We start from the raw sequence: 23,588 nt of genomic DNA, 5'->3' as shown, positions 1-23,588 counted from the left end.
AGTGGCTCACTTCTTCAGCTCCACGTGTGGGATATGTGAGGCACAAAGAAAGCCCAGGAAAAATACCATCATGTTGTTTCTTGGGTCTTACTGCCCCTAACAATCTGTCTTCTCTCCACCTTTCAGAGTCTTAAGTTTTTTTTCAGTTTATTTATTTTGAGAGAGACCGAGACTTCGTGAGTGGGGGGGAAACAGAGAGCTAGGAGACAGAGAATCCCAAGCAGGCTTCATGCTGCCAGCACAGAGACCAACACAGGGCTCAATCTCACGAACCATGAGATCACGACCCGAGTTGACCACTTAACCAAGTTAGCCACCCAGGCACCATCTTAAGTTTATTTTATATGTAATGTCCACGGTTTCTAGTAATACTTAGGAGGAATAGAGAAGAGCATATCTACACCATCTTCCCCAAAGCAGAAGAACTTACCCATTTTTACTATTTCCTGTAAGGGATGTATTTATAACAAGATTTAAAATCACAAATGGCTTTTTCATCAGTAATACTAGCTGCAGCACTAATTCAAGCATATGAAAGTTTATAGGCTCAAAAACTCTTATACTCTCTCATGGTTGAACTTCTATATTACTTATTTGGTAATTGAAATCATGAGAAAACTCATTGGAGTACTACGTATTTATTTGAGGACTATGAACATTACAATCAGCTGAATTAACAAGCTAGCTTTTTTCCTCCTGTTAATCTAACTGGAGCAAATTTGTAACTAATGCTTCTTCTTCTTTTTTTTTTTTTAAACTGAACATTACTGCTTTACTGATAGGTCCAAATTTAGTTATTAGAACTCTTTACAATTGTACATCGTCATTAAAATAGAATGTAGCACATCTATATACCATTTTAATTGTACTAACCCATCTTTTATATATAAACATACATAAATTTACATGTAATCTCTCTTGTACTCCTGTAACTTAATCCTAAAACTATTCTCGGGTTCAAGTACTACAAATACAATTTAAATTAAACCTTGGAGGGGCACCTGGGTGGCTCAGTCGGTTGAGCATCCGACTTCGGCTCAGGTCGTGATCTCGCAGTCCATGAGTTCAAGCCCCGTGTCGGGCTCTGTGCTGACAGCTCAGAGCCTGGAGCCTATTTCAGGTTCTGTGTCTCCCTCTCTCTGACCCTCCCCCGTTCATGCTCTGTCTCTCTCTGTCTCAAAAATAAATAAACATTAAAAAAATTTTTTTTAAAATAAATTAAACCTTGGATTATGATTCACTAAGAGAAGTTTATTACTTCTAAGAAAGATTTTTAAGAATTTCCAATTCCTTTTACTTGTATAACCGTGGCGGGGTTGGGGGGGGGGGTCCTTCAGATTTTAGATAATGGTAGTTATTTTTTTATTTTAGGTGTTACTCCAAATTAAAAAGTATTATTATATTTACCATTTTAATTGCAATAACCTGATGACTGCTTTTTCTACATTATCCACACATTTGAATAAGTTATTTAATATTCACATTACCTTTAAATATATATTCCCCCATGCCTTTATAACCAGTCTTGTCCCTGGTCTTACATTTAGTAATGCAGAACAGATGACTTCTATTTCAAACCTGTATCAATCAATAATCCAAGTATTTAAGCTAATCATAAGTGTTAAGTTTAATTCTATTTCAGTAACCTTTACTCCTTCCCCTTTAATAACATGGTCAATTCTGAAATTTTCAAAAATTAGTACATACTTATTTAAGTATTAATCAATTACTTTAAACATTTACCCTTATTTACAATCACTATATATAATTGTTCTTAACAATATTATCAGACTTTTTATGGTCTAAGAAGGCATAGAAATTATGTCATGTTATTAATTGGTTAATGATTATGGTCAAACAGATGCAAACACAGCATTTCCTCCAAGAAGTTCTCTGTAACTATGTTGAAGAAGTCAGCTTTGAATGTTTTGAAAAATTTATAACTAACTCTACTTCATAAGCTTTTAGCTAATTTTTTTTTAAAGTTTATTTTTTGAGAGAGAGACAGACACATCATGAGTGGGGGAGGGGCAGAGAGAGCAGAAGACAGAATCCAAAGCAGGCTTTAGGCTCTGAGCTCCAAGCTCCAAACTGCCAGCACACAGCCTGACACTCACAGACCTCGAGACCATGACCTGAGCCAAAATCGGACCCTTGACCGAATGAGCCACCCAGACACCCCTAGCTAATTTTTAGAATCAACACTATTTGGGGACCCATTTCAGGATTACTTGAAGCACCTAAGAAATCACCCCAGAATGGCCTCTGGTCATGACTGCCTTCTACTGTAGAATTCTCCACTCTTAACCTTACCTCATTCCCGGAAAAAAGTAGGAACAGGGTTTATTTACACTATCTGAATCTAATATCCCCTAGGGAAAGTAAAACAAAAGGAAACAAATCAAAACAAAACACTTAAACCATAATCCTCTGTTTATGAGCCCAGACAATACTACTTACAGCAATCTATTAAAAAACTGTATTTTAAAAATAGTTCCTTTTTCAACTTTTGACCTATTAGGAGTAACAATGATGCCAACTGGAATTAATCAAACCTACTTAGAAAGAAGATATACAGATGGTAAATAAGCATATGAAAAGGTGCTCTTCATCATATGTCATTAAGGAATTACAAATCAAAACAACGTGGTACCACTACACACCTATTAGAATGGCCAAAATCCAAAATACCGACCATATCAAATGTTGGCAAAGATGTGGGGCAACAAGAAATCTCTCATTCACTGCTAGTGGGAATGCAAAGGCACAGCCATTTTAGAAGACAGTTTATTTATTTCATCTATTACAAAATGAAACATACTCTACATATGATCCCACAATCCTGCTCCTTGGTATTTACCCAGATGAGCTGAAAACATATGTCTACGCAAAAATCCACACCTGGATGTTTATAGCAGCTTTATTTATAATTGCCAGAACTTGGAAGCAACCAAGATGTCCTTCAGTAGATGAAGGGACAAATAACCTGTGGTACATCCAAACAATGGAAGTGTATTCAGCTGTTGGTTTGCAGCCCTCCTGGGAGCTTTCTGGGTACAACCTGAGACTGGCCCCTCTAGCCAGAGGGCGGGGAGAGAATGAGGAAAGAGGCAGGCCTCTCCAGGTTGGGAGGTGGGAGTTTTAATAAGAGAGGGAACTTACATACAAGGCTTGGGTGGCAGCAAGACAGAAGGATCCCTGTACCACTCCCCCCTCCCCCCCCCCCCCCGCTGAATCTTAAAAGTTCATATCTTTTTATAACTGGGTTCAGCCATGTACACTGTGCAGGTATTTTCAACACCACATCACTATCTCAACGCTCTGTCCTTGGAGCAGGCTCTGAGATCAATAAAGGCGAGAGGAACTCACATTTCTAGGACAGGGAAGGGGGTAAGGAAACTCTGATAACCACCTGCAGCTCATAGGTCAACTGGCAGTCATGCCTTTTTGATGACCTTCCCTAACATCAGCACTAAAAAGATATGAGCTATCAAGCCATGATAAGACATGGAGAAAATTAAAATGCATATTACTAAATGAAAGAAGGCAACCTGAAAATGCTATAGACTATATGATTCCAACTACATGAAATTCTGGAAAAGGCAAAACTATGGAGACAATAAAAAGATCAGTGGTTGCCAGGAGTTAGGGGGCAGGGAGGGATGAAAAGGTGGAGCACATAGGATTTTTAGAGAAGTGAAACTATTTTGTATGTGAATAATGTTGGATACATTTGTCCAAATCCATAGAATGTATAACGTCAAGAGTGAACCCTAATGAAAACAATAGACTTTGGGCAATAATGGCATGTCAATGTGCTTTTGTCAATTGTAACAAAAGTACCACTCTGGTAGGGGATGTTGATGGTAGAGGGAGACTGTACTAGCTGGGGGAGCAGGGGGGGTATGGGACCTTTCTATATCTTCCTTTAAATTTTGCTATGAACCTAAAAGTAAAGTCTATTTTTAAAACATTTTTCTTAAATTGTTCCTATTTCAACTTTCTACCTGCTAGAAGTAATAATAATACCAACTGGAATTAAGCAAAGTACTTAAAAATCTTTTACATCTAAACAATGCTTATGTTAAAGCAATTTTATTCATGTACCTGAGCTTTATTAATCACAGCTTTTAATGATTAACAAGACGTTTGTAAGACAGGAAGCCTAATCTCATCCTTCCTCTTTATTGCACATCTTTAGTACCTCACTTTAGTGGAATGCTTTTTCTAGTATAATTTTTAAACGATAAATTGTAAAATATATTAACCTTCAGAAAGTAGAGAAAATAATATGACAGCTGTATATCCACTACTAATTTAAACACAAATGTTAACATTTTGCCATATTTGTTGCATTAGCATTTTTAATTATTTTTTAATTATATATTTTTTAATGCTTATTTATTTTGGTGGAGAGGTAGAGGCAGAGAGAGAGGGGACAGAGAATCTGAAGTGGGCTCTGTGCTGATAGCAGAGAGCCCGATGTAGGGGGTCAAACTCACGAACCGTGAGATCATAGCTCAAGAACTGTGAGATCATGACCTGAGCCAAAGTTGGATGCTTAACCTACTGAGCCACCCAGGCACCCCTGCATTAGCTTTTTTTTAAAGGCAAAGTATGATTACTCTTTTGATGGGTCCTATCGCATACTATCACCATGCATATCATCTCTACATTCTTTCTGTAATCAGTAAACTCATAAAAAACAAAAACAAAAACAAAAAAACAAAAAAACCCAGCAACCCTGTTGGAGAAGATCTTTCTTCTTGGTCCTGGCCCATTGTTCAGAGCAGTTTCTTCCTTCTCCCTCCTCCCCCTTCCCCCCTTTCTCCTCCTCCTTCTTCTTCTTCTTCTTCTTCTTCTTCTTCTTCTTCTTCTTCTTCTTCCTCTTCTTCTAGTAATCTCTACACCCAACGTGGGGCTCCAACTCGTAACCCCAAGATCAAGAGTTGCATGCTCCAGCGACTGAGCTAGCCAGGCACCTTTCAACACCATAGACTTTTTTCTTTAATTATATCAAATCCAATTAATTTCCTTTTTTAAAGTTAGCTCTCTACCCAACATGGGGCTTGAACTCACAACCCCATAATCAAGAGTCACATGCTCTACCTACTGACTGAACCAGCAGGGAGCCCTTCAAAGCAGTTTCTAAGCTGAGCTATGCATAGCTTTTTTTTCAAGATCATACAACTTAAAACTGCCTTTAATTCCTCTTAAATAAAACATCATGACAATGAATTCATGACTAATTGGTTCATAGTCACACATAACAGTGTTTGCATCTTTTGTTTTATTTTGTTTTAAGCTAACCTTAATACACATATAGAAAAGCACATAAATTATAAGAGGACAGCTTGACATCACTCAGATCACGTGGGATCTTATTAAATGAGGGAGATGTTATAATCCAGCTATGTTCATAAAAACCTAAATAGAATCTAAGAACTTACAACATGTAATCTATAAATGCTATTTACTGAATGCTTGTGAGAAGTAAAATAAAATAAATCCTTATTTTGTGAAAATTAATGTGTAATGAAGATATGCCCATGGGCATAAATGCATATGAGTTAGTTAAATATAAACTAGAAATAGTTTATACTTAGAAGTAAGTATAAAATTGAGGCACCCAGGTATACCCAAGTATAAAATTGGGGCACCTGAGTGGCTCAGTCAGTTAAGCATCCGACTTCAGCTCAGGTCATGAGCTCACGGTTTGTGAGTTCAAGCCCCACATTGGGCTCTCTGCTGTCAGTGCAGAGCCTGCTTGGGATCCTCTGTCCCCCTTTCTCTCTGCCCCTCTCAAAAATAAATAAATATTTAAAAAATGCAGAATCTCAATATTGGGGTGAAACCTCAGATTCTGCATTTAAAAAAAATGGGGCACCTGCATGACTCAGTCAGTTGAGTGTCTGACTCTTGATTTCAGCTCAGGTCATGTCCCCAGGGTCATGGGATTTGGCCCCTGCATAGGGCTCCATGCTGAGAGTGGAGCCTCTTAAGTTTCTCTCTCTCCCTCTGCCCCTTTCTCCTACTCTCATGCTCTCTCTCTCTCTCTCTCTCTCTCAAAAAAACAGAAGTAAGTAGAAAATTAAAACATTGTTTTGACATTTATGTAAATCACCTGATTTTATGCTTCACTGTGGACATGGAAGGCAAAAGCCCCCTGAGTTAATTTAGCTTATATTAAAGCTGGGCAAGGGAAATGCACAGATGGGCTTTCATAGGCTCATAAACATAGAGGGCAGGCCTGGCTTCATTGTCAGTTGTTCACCATTAGGACTGCGCCTGCAAACACCAGCACGCCAATGCGAAGCGCATCTAGTTCACTGGTCACTGAGAGGCCGTAGCACCCAGAACACCATAAGGCAGCTCACCACACCGTGCTTGACCATGTCCCCAGGGAACCAGCAGTGAGTTTTAAAAAGAAAACAAACAGTAAATGAGAGTTTGACTAAGCTGTCATTAAAATGACCAATTTTATGGGGCGCTCGGTCGGTTAAGCATCCAACTTGAGCTCAGGTCATGATCTCACAGTCTGTGAGTTCAAGCCCTACATCCGGCTTTGTGCAGACAGCGCAGAGCCTGGAGCCTGCTTCAGATTCTGTCTCCCTCTCTCTCTCTGCCCCTCCCCTGCTCACGCTCTGTCTCTCTCTCTCTCAAGAATAAATAAACATTAAAAAAAAATGATCGATTTTATGCTAGCAATTGGGTTCCTGTAATTAAACTAAACCGATACTTCCTTGTGTAAAGCGTGTCTAAGATTTAAAAGTGAAGTTAAAATTGAACTACTGTGGATAGTTCCAGCTAAAATATAAAAGAAGATACTTCATTTTCTCCCTTTTTTTAGGGGAGAAGGGGGTGGATTTCAAACACTCAGAGAAGTTGAAAGCGCGGTGCAGTGAAAATCCTCATCCCTTCCACCCAGATCAAACAACTGCTAGCATTTTGCCTGCCACATTTGTGTGACCTCTGTTTCTCTCTCAATCTCTGCCTCTGCCTCTCTAGATAGAGGGGTAGATCAACTGATAGATCCAAAGACAGATAGATAGATTGATCAGTACATCGATAGATAGATGTACAGTTACATAACGTATGTTTATATTTTGCTATGTCATTTGAAAGAAAGTCGTAGACATTATGGCAGGATGACAGGTCAACCCTAAATATTCCAAGATGAGTCTTCTAAGAATAAAGACAATCTCCTAAATAACTACAAGTACTTTTATCACACCTGAAAAACTAGAAATCATTCCATAATGGCATCTCTATACAATCCATATTCAAATTTCCAAATTGTCCCAAGAATATTTTTATAGCTTTTGTTGCCTTGTACTTACTTGTCACGTGTTCTTTGATCTCTTTCAACCCAGCAGCTCTCCCACCCCTTTTTTTTTTTGCCTCAGCGGCCTTGACCTTTTGATGAGTCCAGGACAATTGTCTTGTGGAATGTTCCATAGTCAGGATTTGCCTGGATTTGTCTAATTGACTTCTGGATGTTTTTTAACCTTTCCCCCTCCCCTGTACTTCCTGTGAACTGGAAGTTAGGCTCACAGCCTTGATTAGACTCAGCATGAATATTCTAGGCAATACTTTGTGTTGATTTTGTGTGCTTTTTGCATTATGTTAGGAGACACATACCCAGATTGTCACACAATTTGTGAGGCTGATTTTGATCACTTGATTAAAGTGGTGGTCACCAGGGATGCCTGGATCAGTTAAGTTTCCAACTTTGGCTCAGGTCATGATCTTGTGGTTCTTGAGTTCAAGCCCCACATCAGGCCTGGAGCCTGCTTCAGATTCCGTGTCTCCCTCTCTCTCCGCCCCTCCCCCACTCTCACTCTGTCTCTCTCTTTCTCAAAAATAAATAAACATTAAAAAAATAATAAGAGAAAAAAAAAAGAATAAAATGGTAATCACCAGGGGCGCCTGGCTGACTCAGTCTGTAGAGCACGTGGTTCTTGATCTTGGGGTTGTAAGTTCACACCCCACATTGGGTGTAGAGATTACTTAAAGAAAATAAAATCTTTTAAGAAAAACAAAGTGGTGACCACCAGATCTCTCCATAATAAAGCTAAATTTTCTCTTTGCAATTCATAACTATTCTGGGGATGGGATTTTGGGATGATGAAAGTATTCTGTTCATTAATAATCTTCCACCTAATGGTTTCAGAGTCTATTGATGATCATTGACTGAATAAATTATTACATTTGGGGGTATAAATTGGTGATTTAAGAAAATGACTTTAGTATTAGAGAATACATAAGCCAAGGCCCTGATTAGAATTAGATACTTTACCATGCTTTATCCTAAACTAACACAAAGCATTTTTTGCTAAAGAACTGCTAGTAATGGCTTAAAACTCAAATAATGTGTGCTTCTTATAGGTCTCTGAGAGTCTGTTCTGTAATTCATAGTGTCCTTCACCTCAGCTTTTCTTACCCCTATATCAGCAAAGCCTTTGTTCAGTAGAAGAGTAAGCAGGCTGTACTTACGCAGAGTCATAAAACCAGCAGGAAAAGGTGCAGCATTTGGGTTAAGTCCCCTCGGTTTTTTGGGAAGGAGGTCAACTATAAAATTAATGTGTTCTTTAAAAATCAAATGCTACTGCGGCACCTGAGTGGATCAGTTGGGTAAGCATCGACTCTGGATTTCAGCTCAGGTCATTAACTCCGGGGTCATGGGATCGAGCCCCACATCAGGCTGTGCACTGAATGTGGAGCCTGCTTAAGATTCTCTCTCTTTCCCTCTGCCCCTCTCCTCCACTGGTGCTCTCTCTCTCTCTCTCTCTCCAATATTAAAAACTAAAAAAAGAATAAATAAACTACATTCTCTAGAGCACAGTACTTATGAAAGTCTCCATGGTTAAACAGCCCAAAGGAGGATATAATAATTAATAAAAACTGTATAAAGCACTCACACACCACTTCACTCTGTCCTCAATGAAAAATGTATAATTTATAATATCATGTATTTGATTGGGACTTGGAGAGGAGTTGAGTCAGAGCATGGTAAGCAGACTGAAAAGTACCTTTAAATGAATCCAATTGTGAGCTCAATCCAAAAACCTTATTTATCTAGGGGACCCCTAATTACTCTGAACTCACCCTAGTCCTCTCCTAAGTCGAATTAAAGTGTGCTTAACACTTCCTTGAACATTCATGTTTGCTTATACAAATGAAAAAAATCAAGGATTTTAAGAAAGAGCTGTAAGAAAATGATAAGCAAAAGGATTGTGAAAGTTAGCAAAAGCTAAAACTTACATCTTCGGCATAAAACATTAACCAGAACCATACACCCCAAATCTCACCGGTTTGAAATCCCGTAACTAAATGAACAACTCATTAACAATTAATACAGTGAAGTCATCTATGTCGCAATATAGTGAGAGGGGTTATTAGTAAGGGGGAGAGGCCAACTCTGCCTGGAGATAGTCAACTGTCCAAAATGGTATTCAGGTTAAACTTTAAATGCACTTTCAGCAATAATAACCTCAAGTCTAAATTGATAGAAAAAGAAGGTATAGGTCTTTTGAAATAGGAAATATTATTTTTAAATAAATAAAACTGCCCCAAACTCCTGGTAGAGCTAATAGCAGGCATCGATGAAGTGGCTTAATTCTGATAATCAACCAGCCCTCTTTAACAAACTACTGGACACATTTGTAGAAGAAATAATACTAGGGGTGCCTGGGTGGCTCAGGCAGTTAAGCATTTGACTTCAGCTCAGGCCGTGAACTCATGGTTCATGGGTTTGAGCCCTGCATCCAGCTCTCTGCTGTCAGCACAGAGCTTTCTTGGGATCCTCTCTCTGCCCCCCCCTTCTCTCTGCCCCTCCCCTGCTTGTGTTCTCTCTGTCTCTCTCAAAATAAAGAAATAAACTTAAAAAAATTTTTTAAAGAAGAAATAATACTTATATAAGTTAGAAATAAGAAAATCGGATTTTTAAGCAACCTTCATTTAAAGGAGTGGGATAGAGACGTGTGGGGGGCTCAGTTGGTTGAGTGTCTGACTCTTGATTTCAGCTCAGGTGATTATCTTCAAATTTGTGGGTTTGAGCCCCACATGGGGACACAGAGCCTGCTTGGGATTCTCTCTCTCCCTCTCTCTCTGCCCCTCCCCTGATCATGCTCTCTCATTCTCAAAGTAAATAAATAAACATTTGAAAAACCCACAAAACTTTAAAGGAGAAGTAGAAGAATAGAAGCCTGGAAAGGTGAGGTGGGGAGCAGGCAGGGGGAGTGGGGGGCTTGAGTTGTAAAGAGTTTGCACATTATTCCATAGGTAGCAGGGAGACAGTGAATGTTCTGGAGCATGGTGACAATCTGAAGAAGGCATCATTGGGAGATGAGTGGGAACTACTGTCTGAGGAAATGATAACAACTAATTTGGGGCATCCTACATGTGCCAGGCTCTCTGCAGGCCGGGTGCATGTTCTTTCTCTGAGCCTCACAGCTATTCTGTAAAGTAAACAACGTCCCTGTTTTACAAATGAGGAACAAGCTCAGAGAGCATGTATCTCACCAAAGGCTGCACTACTGGCAAATTGTGAAACTAAGTTTGAAACAAGCGTGTTGACTTTGAGATTGATATTCTTTCCTCTACCCCAGGCAATGGCCATGAAGAGACCCCACATTTTGTGCATAGAAGCCCGCCAGCTGAGTAGAGGCCCAAGGGCCATAGGATTTCTGCTGTCTTTCCAGGGACAGTGCTGTGACTAGAGGATTCTCTTCCTCCTGTCCAGCCTTTGTCACTTTATTAGCTGTGTGACATTGGAAAAGTCACCTCACTTTTCACTCTAAACCTTTAAAGGCTTGGCAAAGGAATGAAGAAACAGAACACAGGATATCCGTAGCTATGTAAGATGGGAATTTCAGAGGTGTGGTATTTGGCTCTGCCCCTCAAATGTGTCACTTAAAAATTTTTCTACTCTCACTTCCTTCTTACCTAGCCACTTATCACTACCACCAGAAGCAGGGAGGGGGCAGATACATACAAGGGAAAAAATCATGAAGGGGGACAAATTTGTGGGGGTTAATATGTCTTCTGGACTCAGAGGACTCAGACTATAGCTGGATTCCGAATATACAAAGAATATTGCTTTTGAGGTCAAAGTATGGGTGAGAGACCATTTTTAGGTACAGTGGCAAAATCAAGTACTGTTGTTTCTTAAACTCAACTACACATATGAACAACCTGGGGATCTCATTAGACTAAAGATTCTGATTTAGTAGGTCTGGGGAGGGGCCTGGGACCCTCCCAGCTGGTGTCCATGCTTCTTGGGGTAGCAAGAAGCCAGACTTCCATAAAGGACAACCCTCTGCAAAATGGCTTCAGAAGGTCTTGGTGTGGAGCAAGCGTGAAAAATTAAATAAAAGACATTTGTAGAAATGAAATACAAATATTTATTTTGTTGCTTGGCATGTATCGTAGGGAAAAAGGGATCTGTTCTGCTGAATTACCCTAACTTTCAGAGGGTGGAATCAAAGAACCAAAATGTTCAGCAACTAAGCAACCAAGTAAACGGCAGGAGCAGGAGACTAGCCAGAGATGATGCCTCAGCAGGAATCTCTGGAATCCCTCTCACTTCATGACCTCAGGAGCTGAAGAGCCTTTGGAGCTGCGTCCCTACCAGGGCTCAGACACTCTGCATGAAGGCACTCCCTTCTCCCCCCAGGGACCCAGGCTTTCCTTGGCTCCCAGCCAGCCTTCAGTGCCAGGAGGAACCTGCTGCAGTCCCTGCCTGTCGGGATGACTGGCCAACGACTCCCCTTCTCGAGATCCATTTTATTTTCCACACCCAAGAGATTTCCTCCACCACCTAGGGTTTAACTTTTTTTCCCATAAAGTCCTGTCCCACTCTGAGACATCAAGTGGCATTCTCTAAACCCCTCCTTCAGGCAGGGGGAGGCCCCCGGCTGGGAAGCAAGGGAGGAAAGGCTCCTGCGTGCTTGGGTCCCCCCAAGGGGCAGCGTGTGGAGACAGCCAAGAGTGTGGCACCAAATCGATCTGGGTTTGAATCCTGACTCTGCTGCTTCAGGGGAGCAGTGAACTTGGGACAAATGTTCCTATCACAAATTAATAAGTAATACTGGATTATTAATAATTAATAATACCGGGCTGATAATATAATACAGACCTCACTGTATTTTGTGAGGATGAAACGAAATCATTTATGTAAACTATCTAGAAGGGCAGTTGAAAGAAGCTTCCCACACGTTTGCTCCTCTTCTACCTCTGCCCTGAAGACAGAGACCAAAGTCCCCAGTGTGGCTCCGGAGCCTCTCCGAGCTGGCCCCAACTCCTTCTTTAGCCTCATCTCTGGCTCCCCATTTCCCCCCAGTCACACTAATTGGTTGTGGCTGCCTAAACTCTTTGCTTTACTGTGTGCTTCCCTTTCCACCAACGCTGCCCCTCGCCCCAGCCCATATGGCAAACCCATACTCCTCCTGTGCAACGCCTCTTTCACGAGGTCTTGTTCAACGCTGATGTCTCCTCAGTGAAAGTGACAACTCCCTCCTGTGAGCCACGCTGTGCCAGGGGCTTCCTTCTATCCTGTACAACGTTGTTTTTGTCCAGCCATCGGCAGACCACAGCCCTCAGGCCAAATCCAGCCCACCGCCTGATTTTGTAAATAAAGTCTTACCAGAACGCAGCTAACTCTGTGCTTACCTATTGTCTCTGGCTGCTCTCATGCTGTAGTGACAACATTGTGTATTATGACAGAGATTGTTTGGCTTGTAATGCCTACAGTATTTACCACCTGGCCCTTTACAGAAAAATTCTGCCAACTTCTCTAGCATACCATAAAATGATAATGGCATAGTATAGTTAGGGGCGCTGACCTCCCGTGCAACTGAAAATCTGAGCATAACTTTTGACTTCCCAAAAATGTAACACCCAATAGCCTACTGCTGACTAGAAGCCTTACCCATAACATGACGGTTGATTAACACATATCTTGCATGCTATATTATCACATGCTGTGTTCTTACAATAGAGTAAGCTAGAAAAAAAATGTTGTAAAGAAAGTCAGAAGATTGGGCGTCTGGCTGGTCTGTCGGTGGAGCATGCGACTCTTGATCTCAGGGTTGTGAGTTTGAGCCCCATGTTGGGTGTGGAGATTACTTAAAAATTGGGGAGCCTGGGTGGCTCAGTCGGTTGAGGGCCCAACTTCAGCTCGGGTCATGATCTCAAGGTTTGTGGGCTTGAGTCGCATGTCAGGCTCTGTGTTGACAGCTCAAAGCCTGGAGCCTGCTTCAGATTCTGTGTCTCCCTTTCTCTGTACCCCTCCCTGACTAGTGCTCTGTCTCTCTCTCTTGCTGTCTCTCAACAATAAACATTTAAAAATGTTTTTAATTAAAAAAACATTTAAAACATTGTTCAATACATAAATAAGTAAATTGTAAGAAGGAGAAAATACGTTTACAGTCCTGTACTGTTATTTATCAAAACAAAAAAACAAAAATCCCGAGTCTAAGTAGACCCACACAGTTCAAACCAGTGTTGTGCAAGAGTCAACCATACAAACTCGTCTCCTGTCCCTAGATGGTAGCTCCCTGACGGCAGAGTGAGTGTCACTCGCCTCTATAACCCCAGCATGCAGCACACCGCCTGGCACAGAGCAAAGAATCCAGTAAATGTTCGAGAGGTGAAAGACTGAACACTTAAAATAATGAATGCACAGGGACGCCTGGGTGGCTCAGTCGGTTAAGCGTCCAACTCGATTTCGGCTCAGGTCATGATCTCGCGATTCATGGGTTCGGGCCCCGCATCGGGCTCTGTGCTGACAGCTCAGAATCTGGAGCCTGCTTTGGATTCTGTGTTTCCCTCTCTCTCCGTTCCTTCCCTGCTCATGCTTTGTCTCTATCTGTCTCTCAAAAATAAATAAATGTTAAAAAAAAAAAAAAAAAGAAGAATGCACAGGCCTTCTTCTGTCTTCCTGATCCCTAGGTTTAGTGAGGACCCACTGCATGGCTTGAATTTAGAGGCACAGGGCTTGTTTGATTGACCTGAGGTTTCCTGGATTCAGTATGTATATCAGAATGAAATGATGAAATAAAATAGCTTTGTTTATCTGGATCACGGAAAGCTCAAGCACATAAAAGAGATTCACTCTCTGCAAAGTGCTCCTGAAGATAGCTCCTAGGATACCCCAGAAGTGTAAAACAGACTCTACAGACAGAAGGACAAGAGGGTGACCAGCACTTGTGGGCACCTTCTCCTGTCTCTTCTGTTTGAGGAAGAGTTATATCATCAGATTTTATAAAGAGAGAAAGCAAATGATTAAATCAGTTGGTCATGAAGTGATAGTGGCTTCATGTATTAAATTGGGGCTTTTTCTACCTATTTTTGTGGAGGCTCATAACTGAGCCTTTGCTCAGATAGACAGCAGCTCTTAGCCTGTGGCCATATTTAACTTCATCTAATTTCATTTCTTTGGGGCAGTGAGGTTTAGTTCATGGTGTTCTGGAGAGAGGGGCTGGGTCGAGGCAACTGGCATCCCTGTTCTACCTCCAACTGGTTGAGCACCGACGGTCTCAAGTGGTAGTATGTTGTGCCTACTGTTTTAGTCTTCTCCCACCCCATTCTGCTTCTTCTGGTTACAGACCCCACTCCCTGAGCAGACACAGACATAGGACCCAGGCTGAGCCAGTCCCCAGAATCTTTCTTAGGTAATGGATTGTAAGAATTTGAGTTAGCTGTCACATCTGTGTCCCCTGGAGCTGGCCCAAGAGGAGCTGTCATGCAGAGAGAGGAGAGATGGTGAGCAAAAACCCAGGGTGTGTTGCCCATCAAGCCCGCTTACTGGTTGCCCCTGCTGGTAAATTCCCTGTGCTGCTCAAGATAGCTCAGGGGAACCAGACCTCACCAGCACATGGCAGAGTCCTGGCCTTCCCACAGCCTGCCAGGCATCTGTCTACCGTAGGCGCAAAGTGCTTGGTGCTTGCTGCCTTTTCAGTGGCCTTTCCCTTCTCTCTGGGAGGGTCTCAACTGGGAGCTCCTGCCTTCACTGGGCTGTGTTGCACTGTGGTTGCACAGGCAGATTCTGGAGTCAGGCTGGATTAAATCCTGGTTCTGTCGCTTACTAGTTGTATAACATTGGACAAGAGACTGCAGCTCTCAGTGCTTCGGTTTTCTTGTCTGCAAAATGGGGGCAATTCAGCACCAATCTCACAGAATTAAATACCTGTGAAGTGCCTGGAGATGGAAAGTGTTATATAAGAGGTAGTGATTAATATTCTCCATAGTAACCCGATCCTCCTTTTGCAAAAAATATTTTTTAATGTTTATTTACTTTTGAGAGAGGGAGACAGACACACAGAAAGACAGAGACTCCAAAGCAGGCAGAGATAGCAGAGAGCCCGACACGGGGCTTGAACTCACAAACCACAAAATCATGACCTGAGCTGAAGTCGACGCTTTAACTGACTGAGCCACCCAGGCAGCCCCCGATCCTCCTTTTAATAAACCTGTAAAAATAGTTTTTAAAGTTATGGTCAGATCAAGGGAGCCAGAGGTGGCAAAATGTTTGAAACTTTGAAAACAGGAACGTCAGTAGTCACTCTGTGGGGTCTAGCAAGCAGCAGGACCCCAGAGGCAGCCTTTCCTCATCACATCATCAAGCGGGGACACAACAGGTCATACAGAATCACAGAGCTATGCAGAATGTGCAGAATGGCAGAGTCGCGCCATGGTCTAAAACCACTGGAACATAAAAATGCAGGTTCCTGGGTTTCTGAAGCGTCCTCTCCAGCGAGGTGTGCTGATGTGTGCTGTTGGGGGTCATGAGCCCTTGCTGCCTCTGCCACAGCTGAGAAAAGTTAGACCATCGACTGATACATGGTCTCCCTTCAGCATGGAGGGCGTGAGTACGTTAGTAAACAATTGTGTTTAACTTTTTGTCCAGCTCCCAGCCGGATAGAACCACTTCAGATGTATTTTTGCTTATAGTTTCACCTTGAATTATTTATATGAACTCAGCATTCAGGCATCATTTCCTGTTTAGGACAAGCAGAGTGCTTAAAGGAAATGGTGCCAGGTGGCCTTTCTAATCCTCTGCTCCCTGTACTGTTGCCCCCCAGGACAGACAACCCCACCTACATAGCTACCAGGGTGACAGGGTTGCCTGAAGCGGGTCCCATGCAGCTGGGTTGGCAGGTGGAGTGTGCAAAGGTAGCTGAACTTCCTTCCCCACCTTCCCTGCCCCCTATCATCCTTTTTGGTCTGTACCCTTTATGAAAGTACTTCGTAGGGAATAATAATTTGACTTATTGGGGCACCTGGCTGATTGAATTGGTGGAGCATGCAGCTCTTGATCTCGGGGTCATGAGTTCAAGTCACATGTTGACCATAGAGCTTACTTAAGAAAAAAAAATTGACTTGTGTTTACATAGCAATGTCTCACCAATTATCATTTGATCTTCCAAAAATTCTCTAAAAAGTAGGCAGTGTTGGATTTCATTCCCATTTTACAGATGAGGAAACTGGCTCTGAGAACTTAGGTGCTTGTCCTCTGCACCGTGTTGGTGCTATTACAGGCTGTCCGAGCCGTTGGGCGGATATGTTCCAGATGTGAGCCCGTTCATCCCACTCATTTCCTGTTGCCTCGCTCAGCTAGAGAGCAGCTTCCCCGGCCTGGCCCCAAGGCAGCAGGCAGACAGAACACAGCATCCTCTGGCTCCCACATTCTGGCTGCTCGCTGAGTACAGGCCAGGAGGAGCCTCACCACCACGGTGAGGCTTGTGCTCAATGGGAGGTCACATCTTCAGGGACAACTTTAATGACTCTGGCAAGGGCATGGCTTTGGCTTCTCTAGGGATGGAAAAAGAGTGATCTGTCCCAGGCTCGACAGGGCGGAGGCAGGTGGGAAGGGCAAAGCGCCCCTGCGGTGCTTCTGGGTGTTGATGCCCTCCCCCTGACCAGGAGGCTGTGGCGGGTTCAGATCAGTGGTTTCCCGGGGGTACCCGAGTAGGGGTTGGGATCTGAGATACCCAGGGGAGATGTGGAGCAGTCATACCCATTAGTGAGGGAGACAAGCAGGAGGAAATGGAACAGGCAGTCTCAGGGACATTCTGTGGAGACAAGAGCCTGCTAGAAGGCTCTGCCTCGAGGACATGAAGAGCTTAGGGGTGGTGTGTGTGCTACAGGAAGCCACTTGGCATGCAAACCTACCACAACAGGATCCCTCTGGCCAACATGCCATGAGAGCCTGTTTCTGATGTGGCGTGGGTTCTCCTGGTTGCAGGACAGACAAAAACATCAACAAACTCAGTGGTCACTTGAGTTGCCTCCTATGGGAGGCTGATGTTGGGTTCCCTATTTGGCCACTGACAGACAGGTGACTGAAAGGATGACAGCAGCTCTGCTGCATGGGGTCAGGGCTGGAGTTCTGGTTTTATGTTGGTTGAACTTGTTGGGCTCCTTCATTATGAGTGAGCAGTTCTGTGGCCAGAGGGAAGTCCTCTCTGGGCTCAGTTTCTTGCCCTGTGAATTGGGTAGAACACCTTCTCTGTCCCTCTCATAGGATATCGCATTTGTGAAGAAAAGATGTGAGGGATATATGAAAGAGCTTCGTAAAGGACCAAGCACTATGAAAAATCAGTTATTAGCCACAGCCACATGGCTGGTCAAGGCAGGCTCACTTGGAAGATTCTGGCTTCTCCTTGTTTGAAGTATCCGTCCTCTCTCTATCTTCTCTCCAGATAGACACCATCCATGGGTACCATAGCTGTGCCATGGTGACAAGGAGGGCCGCGTGATCGACATCACTCTTCAGAAATAATTTCTACTTTCCTTTATGACTCAGATTGCCTTTCACTTCCCCAATGACTGCCTTCCTTCTCAGTTTCGTGTTACCTGCCCCCATAGCCTTGCGGTTGCCCACCTCCTGGTCCTCGGATCCCCACTGCTCTTCAGCACCAGCACCCTACTCCCTGTCCCTGACCCTCCTTGCCGTCACCAGCCTGGACATAGGGACCATTATGTGCTAGAAATTCTCATGCTAGAAAATTTTATTCTGAATCCAAGGTTCGGACGTTGGCTGTCTCTCCTGAGAGGCTCACCTACTTCTTTGGTTTCAAATATGATTTCAGAGCAATTGCTTCTCAAATCTTTAGCTACAACCTCTCCTATGCTGTTAACGCTTTGGGGAGCGTGTTTTGTTATAAGTCAGCATCACAGTGTTTTGTAACCTGATGTAGCTCTTCACATTCTAAGGTAATTTCTCTATTAGCCCCAAAATAGCAACTTGACTTGAGACGAGTGGGTCTGTGGCCTTGACCTGTTACAATTGTGATGATCACGTCAGGTAAATAAGTAGGGTTCACAAAAACTTTTTTTAAAATTGGAGATCTTCAAACCAAGAAGAGCTTGTGCTCTGAGTTCTGGCAACTTCTCTCAATTTCTTTTTTTTTTAAATGTTTTATTTGAGAGAGAGAGAGAGAGAGAGAGAGAGAGGGCATGCAAGTGGGGGAGAGGGGCAGAGGGACAGAGACAGAGAATCCCAAGCAGTCTCTGTGTTAAGCTCAGAGCCCAACATCAGGGTCAGCCTGGGATCATGACCTGAGCTAAAATTAAGAGCCAGATGCTCAGCAGACTGAGCCAGCCAGGTGCCCCTCCCTTAATTTCTAATAAAAGCTGTGGACAGAGCCACCCCACCCCTGAACCAACACAGTGAGATAGGACGAGTGACATTTGGAATGTGATTACAGCTATCAATCTGAAATCAAACAGGAAACCCTGTGCCCCATAGATAAAGGAAGGATAGGGAAAAATTTTTGATCTCAGAGTGGCTCAGACTGGTGCAAACCCCTCACGGGGAAAAAAAAAAAAAAAAAAAAGTACATTTCAGTCAGGAAGAGTTAAAAGGGCATCTCGTAAAATATGCATCATTTCCCCGGGGTGGAGTTTGGAGGAGCAGGGAACTGTGAAAAGCTACATCAGAACTGTATTCACTGGGCAAAAATGCTTGACTCAGGAAGAAGGGCCACCAGAGCACAGTCCAGTGATGCCGCAGTGGGAAGGTGGATCCAGTGTAAACAGTATGTTCCTGTCGCCCCGAACACGTGCCAATCCCCAGCTGGTGACCAGAACTGATGCAGAACCTACCTTGCGCAAGTCAGCACACCTCCCCGATCAGCGATGATGCAGAAGTGAAGAGGTCTTGGTGGCTGTCTCCAAGGAGCCTGTCCAAGGACCCGGCAAGGACCTAACTAACACTTTGGGGTCAGCACGAGGTCAGAACTGATTGAGTGTTCTGTGCGCATTTGGTTTTGGTTATTGCTGCTGTCGCTGTTTTAAAACAAAAAGAAATGACCAGAAAGGCTGAAAGGAGACAAATCAAATACTTGAAGGAGGCTACCAGGTTTGGTGGCATCAGATACAGTAGGACAAGGACATAGGACGTGGAGGAAACCAGCGTTCCGTCACTGACCTGGCCGCACCCACACTGTGACCCGGGGCAGTCACTTCTCAGTGTCCTCAAGTACAAAGGGATTAGAACAGCCCGATTCACCTAAATGTAACTGAGCACAGACACCTTTGAAATCATAGGATGTTGATAGACTACTTAATAGATATTGATTAAGTAAGATATGCCTACATATAAACAAATGGCAGGGGATGGTGTCACAGACCAACTGATCTCTGCAAAATAAGCCCCATGAAAACTAGATTCTTATGTATACATAAATGTAATATTAATACAACTTTATAATATCGGAAATGCCTGTATTTTGCATGTTCAAGTAAATCTTTTTTAAATTAATAAACATTATTTTTTAGAGAAGTTTTAGGTTTACAGAAAAATTGAGCGGGAAGTATGGAATTTCCCCATATACCCCTCTCTTCCTCACCCCCCAGTTTCCCCCATCATGAATTTGTGTTTAGTGCGGTAAAATTGTTTTTCACAGAAAAAAGATTATTAGCATTGACTTTTTTTTCACGAGTGTGACACTATTGCTTAGAAGACAGTTTGAGAAAATTTGAGGTGGATGCTCTTTAAGGTCCCTTTTGGCATCTCCAAACAGAGTGAGAAGTTTTCTCCCACAAAGGGCTTTCCAGTTGACCAGAGACATGGGAACGGCACAGAGCTGCAAAATACGTTTACAAGACGGTTTATTAACTCGCCAGTGGTATGTCATCTGCCTGAAAGTGTTTTCTTTCCTGTGTTATCCTATTTGGGCCAAATAATAATCCTGTGGGTTTATTGCTCTCATCTGAAGCACAAGAAAGCTAACAGCACAAAGCAAACTGGCCCAGAGTCCTCCAACGAATTTCGAATTTCGGGGAAAAAAGACAAACTTCCTGATTTAGAGCCGCAGGCTCTCTCCAGCAGCCTCTAGGCTCGCCAGGGAGCGAGCACAGGTGGACAAGGTTGTGTTTACCCATTCTAAAAGATTGAAACCATAGGTCAGGACTCAGAGGTCAAAGGGGTAGCTTAGAACCAAGGACAGGAAGTTGTTTTAGAGAATCGGGAGGGAGAAACTCGATTCCCTCCAAGAAGGAGTTGATTGAAAGTGAGATGTATTCAAGAAGAGTTTGAATAAATGCATGGATACTTTTATAACAGGTTAAGGAAAATTTCTAATCTTCCAACACATTGTCATAGACAAGCCTGCCCTTCTGGTGCCTGTGTCAGAGAGAAACTGCTGGACATACTCACACAAGCCTGGATCTGCAGTGGAGTCAGTAAGTCTCTTTTTATGAAAACAATTTAAAAGTATTGCAAAAGCAATTGAAAAAAATTTCACCAAAAAGTACAGCACTCCAACACCTGATTTCCTCTTCCAATCTTGTGTAACACACATGTGGTGCTTACACATATACATATTTGTTTTCTATGTCTTTTGGGTAAGGTAATTTATGATCAGTTTTGATATTTTATATAATTATATTATCAATCATCATAATGACTATGTAATATTGCATTATACTAACATGCTTTATAATACTATCCCCCTATTTTTGGACATATGTTATTTTCAGGTTTTAGACAGCCAAAATAATGTTTTACACCTGTGTTTTCTTGTATGGCAATTAAAAAAATTCATTTCATTGCTCTAAATACAGCTGACTCTTGAACAACACATTAAAAAGGTTTTTTTTTTTTAATGTTTATTCATTTTTTGAGAGAGAGAGATGGAGACAGAGTGCGATTGGGGCGGTGGGGGGGGTGGGGGCACGGGCAGAGAGAGATGGGAACACAGAATCTGAAGCAGCTCCAGGTTCTGACCTATCAGCACAGAGTTGGACACAGGGCTCAGACCCATGAACCTTGAGACCATGAACTGAGCCGAAGTTGGGTGCTTAACTGACTGAGCCACCCAGGCGCCCCTTGAACAACACATTTCTGAACTGCATGAGTCCACTTATATGTGGATTTTTTTTTATAAATACAGTACTGTAAATGTTTTTTCTCTTCCTTATGATTTTCTTAATAACATTTCTTTAGCTTACTTTATTGTACAAATACAGTATATAATACATATAACACGCACCATATGTGTTAATCAACTGTCTATGTTATCCATAAGGCTTTCAGTCAGCCGTAGGCTATTAGTAGTTAAGTTTGGTGGGGGGAGGGGGGAGAGTCAAAAAGTATACACAGATTTTCAACAGCGTGGGGATTGGCACCCCTATTCAGAAGTAAAATTACTTCTCGAACAGAATAACCTAGTTTTTACCTTTTTATTTTGAAGTAATTTCAAACTTACAGAAGAGTTGCCAACACAGTACAAAGAACTCCTGTACCGCCTGGTGAACGATTCTTAACAAAAGCAGCCACATTTAAGGGGACTTCCCAGGTATTCAGCCTGACCATGTGATGTTTTGCGGTGTCTGTGTGGAATTCAGGCTCCTGATACAGCTGAGCGATATGAGAGTCTCTAGTTGAGATGAAGGCCTCAACCATGAGTGCCACCTAACATCCATTATGGTATTTAGCCCACTCCCTACAAAGTCCGACACCTAACAGAACCAAACCTCCTTCGACTGCACAACATCTCTGTCTTCTGGCCCCAGACCATCTCGTCCTCTGGCTCTTGTCCATCCCTCTCTTCTTGGAGTTTCCACAGATACCACGTCATTTCTTAGTCAGCCGATTGGGGTCCCGGTGGGGTCCTTGTTCTCCTAGGCCATCCCTGTGCCCACTCCAGCGATAAGGGGTCCCTGCTGGTGACTCACCCATTCTGCAGGGGAGGGTGCCACACTGCAGAAATAGCGCCAGGCTGGGAAAGCGCTCTATGAATACTTCCTTCCAGCTTCTCTGTGCCCACTGTGTCTCCGTGTTATCTGGGACTGCATTTTATTCTCTTCCTTGGAAGCAGAGGGTTTTGATACAATCACTTCCCAGGAAGTGATTTCACCAAGAGTTTTCTTTACTGCCCGCCGCCCTGCTCCCTACAAGTCTGCAGCAGTCCTTTCATTAAAATCAAAGCCCTCCTTGTTGCTGTATCAGCTTCCCTACACCCACCTCCTCCTTAGGCTTCCCGAGAGTCTGTGAAAAGGAAAACAATCTCATATTTAATAGGAACACAAAGGCCCCTGTTCCTAGGTTATTAGCAGGGTATTATCAGGTCTAAGTCATTTGGGTATATTTCAGCAAAGCTCAGGGGCACCTGTTGGTGACCAGAAACCCTCTCCTCTCAATTTCCTGCTCTTGGTCTACCCCTCCCTCCCTCAAGACCCCAGGTCTGCAGCACCCTAGGGGCCAAGAGACAACTCCTCCCACCAGAGACTACCTTGAAGATTGTAATTAAATTTGCATTTTAACTGGGGGCTAAAAATCTAAGAGAATGCATTTCTAAAGGTGGAATTGTAGGTGTCCTGATGTGTGGTGGGAAAGGACTCTCCCTCCCCACTGCCAGATCACACCCTGGTATATAGATCCTGGTATGTAGATCCTGGCACATATATCCTGCCCCACCGCTCAGGCTTAAGGACCCAATACCCAGACCGCAAACTGTATGTGAGCTAAGGATTTAAATGTAATCATTTGGGAGCAAATCATCCTCTACAGGAGTTCAGATTAAAGATTCTTTATACCACCCCTCCATCCCTGCTGAACCAAAATGCCAGAAAAAGCCTCCGATCCTTATCATGGCTTCCCATGTTACAGGGAAGTAGACACGTCTCCATGGGACAGGGCCACGCTTTGCTACAGCTTAGCTGATGTCCTAGCTCCATTCCTTTGCAGCTAACCTGGCCCTCGTATTTCCCCTTTCCTATAATGGTCATTGGCAGAGCTACGGCCTGACAGAAATATGGAAAAACAGCTTGACTTTGAGCACAACTGCCTTATTTTCCAACCTCAAAATCAGCTCTCATCGCTTGACAAATGTGAGCACATTTAGGATCGGAATATATGCAATCTGGCCTCTCCCAGAAGAACTGGTCATCCTTCAATTTCCTCTGCCAACCTCAGCCTTCTGGTCCCTCTCCTGGCATCCCTCTTCCTTCTCTTTCTTTCACACTGCCTTGTCTAGCCAGATACCAGCCAATAATACAGATACTACGCATCGAGCCCTGTGCCGTGCCAGGGATCTTATATACACTGTCGCTCTCTAATCTGCGCACGTGACCTCTGA

This window comes from Panthera uncia, chromosome B1 (genome assembly GCF_023721935.1).
Source record: "Panthera uncia isolate 11264 chromosome B1, Puncia_PCG_1.0, whole genome shotgun sequence".
NCBI classification, from domain to species: Eukaryota; Metazoa; Chordata; class Mammalia; order Carnivora; family Felidae; genus Panthera; species Panthera uncia.
The sequence above is the reverse complement of the archived record's forward strand: the minus strand, read 5'-3'. Positions refer to the sequence as shown.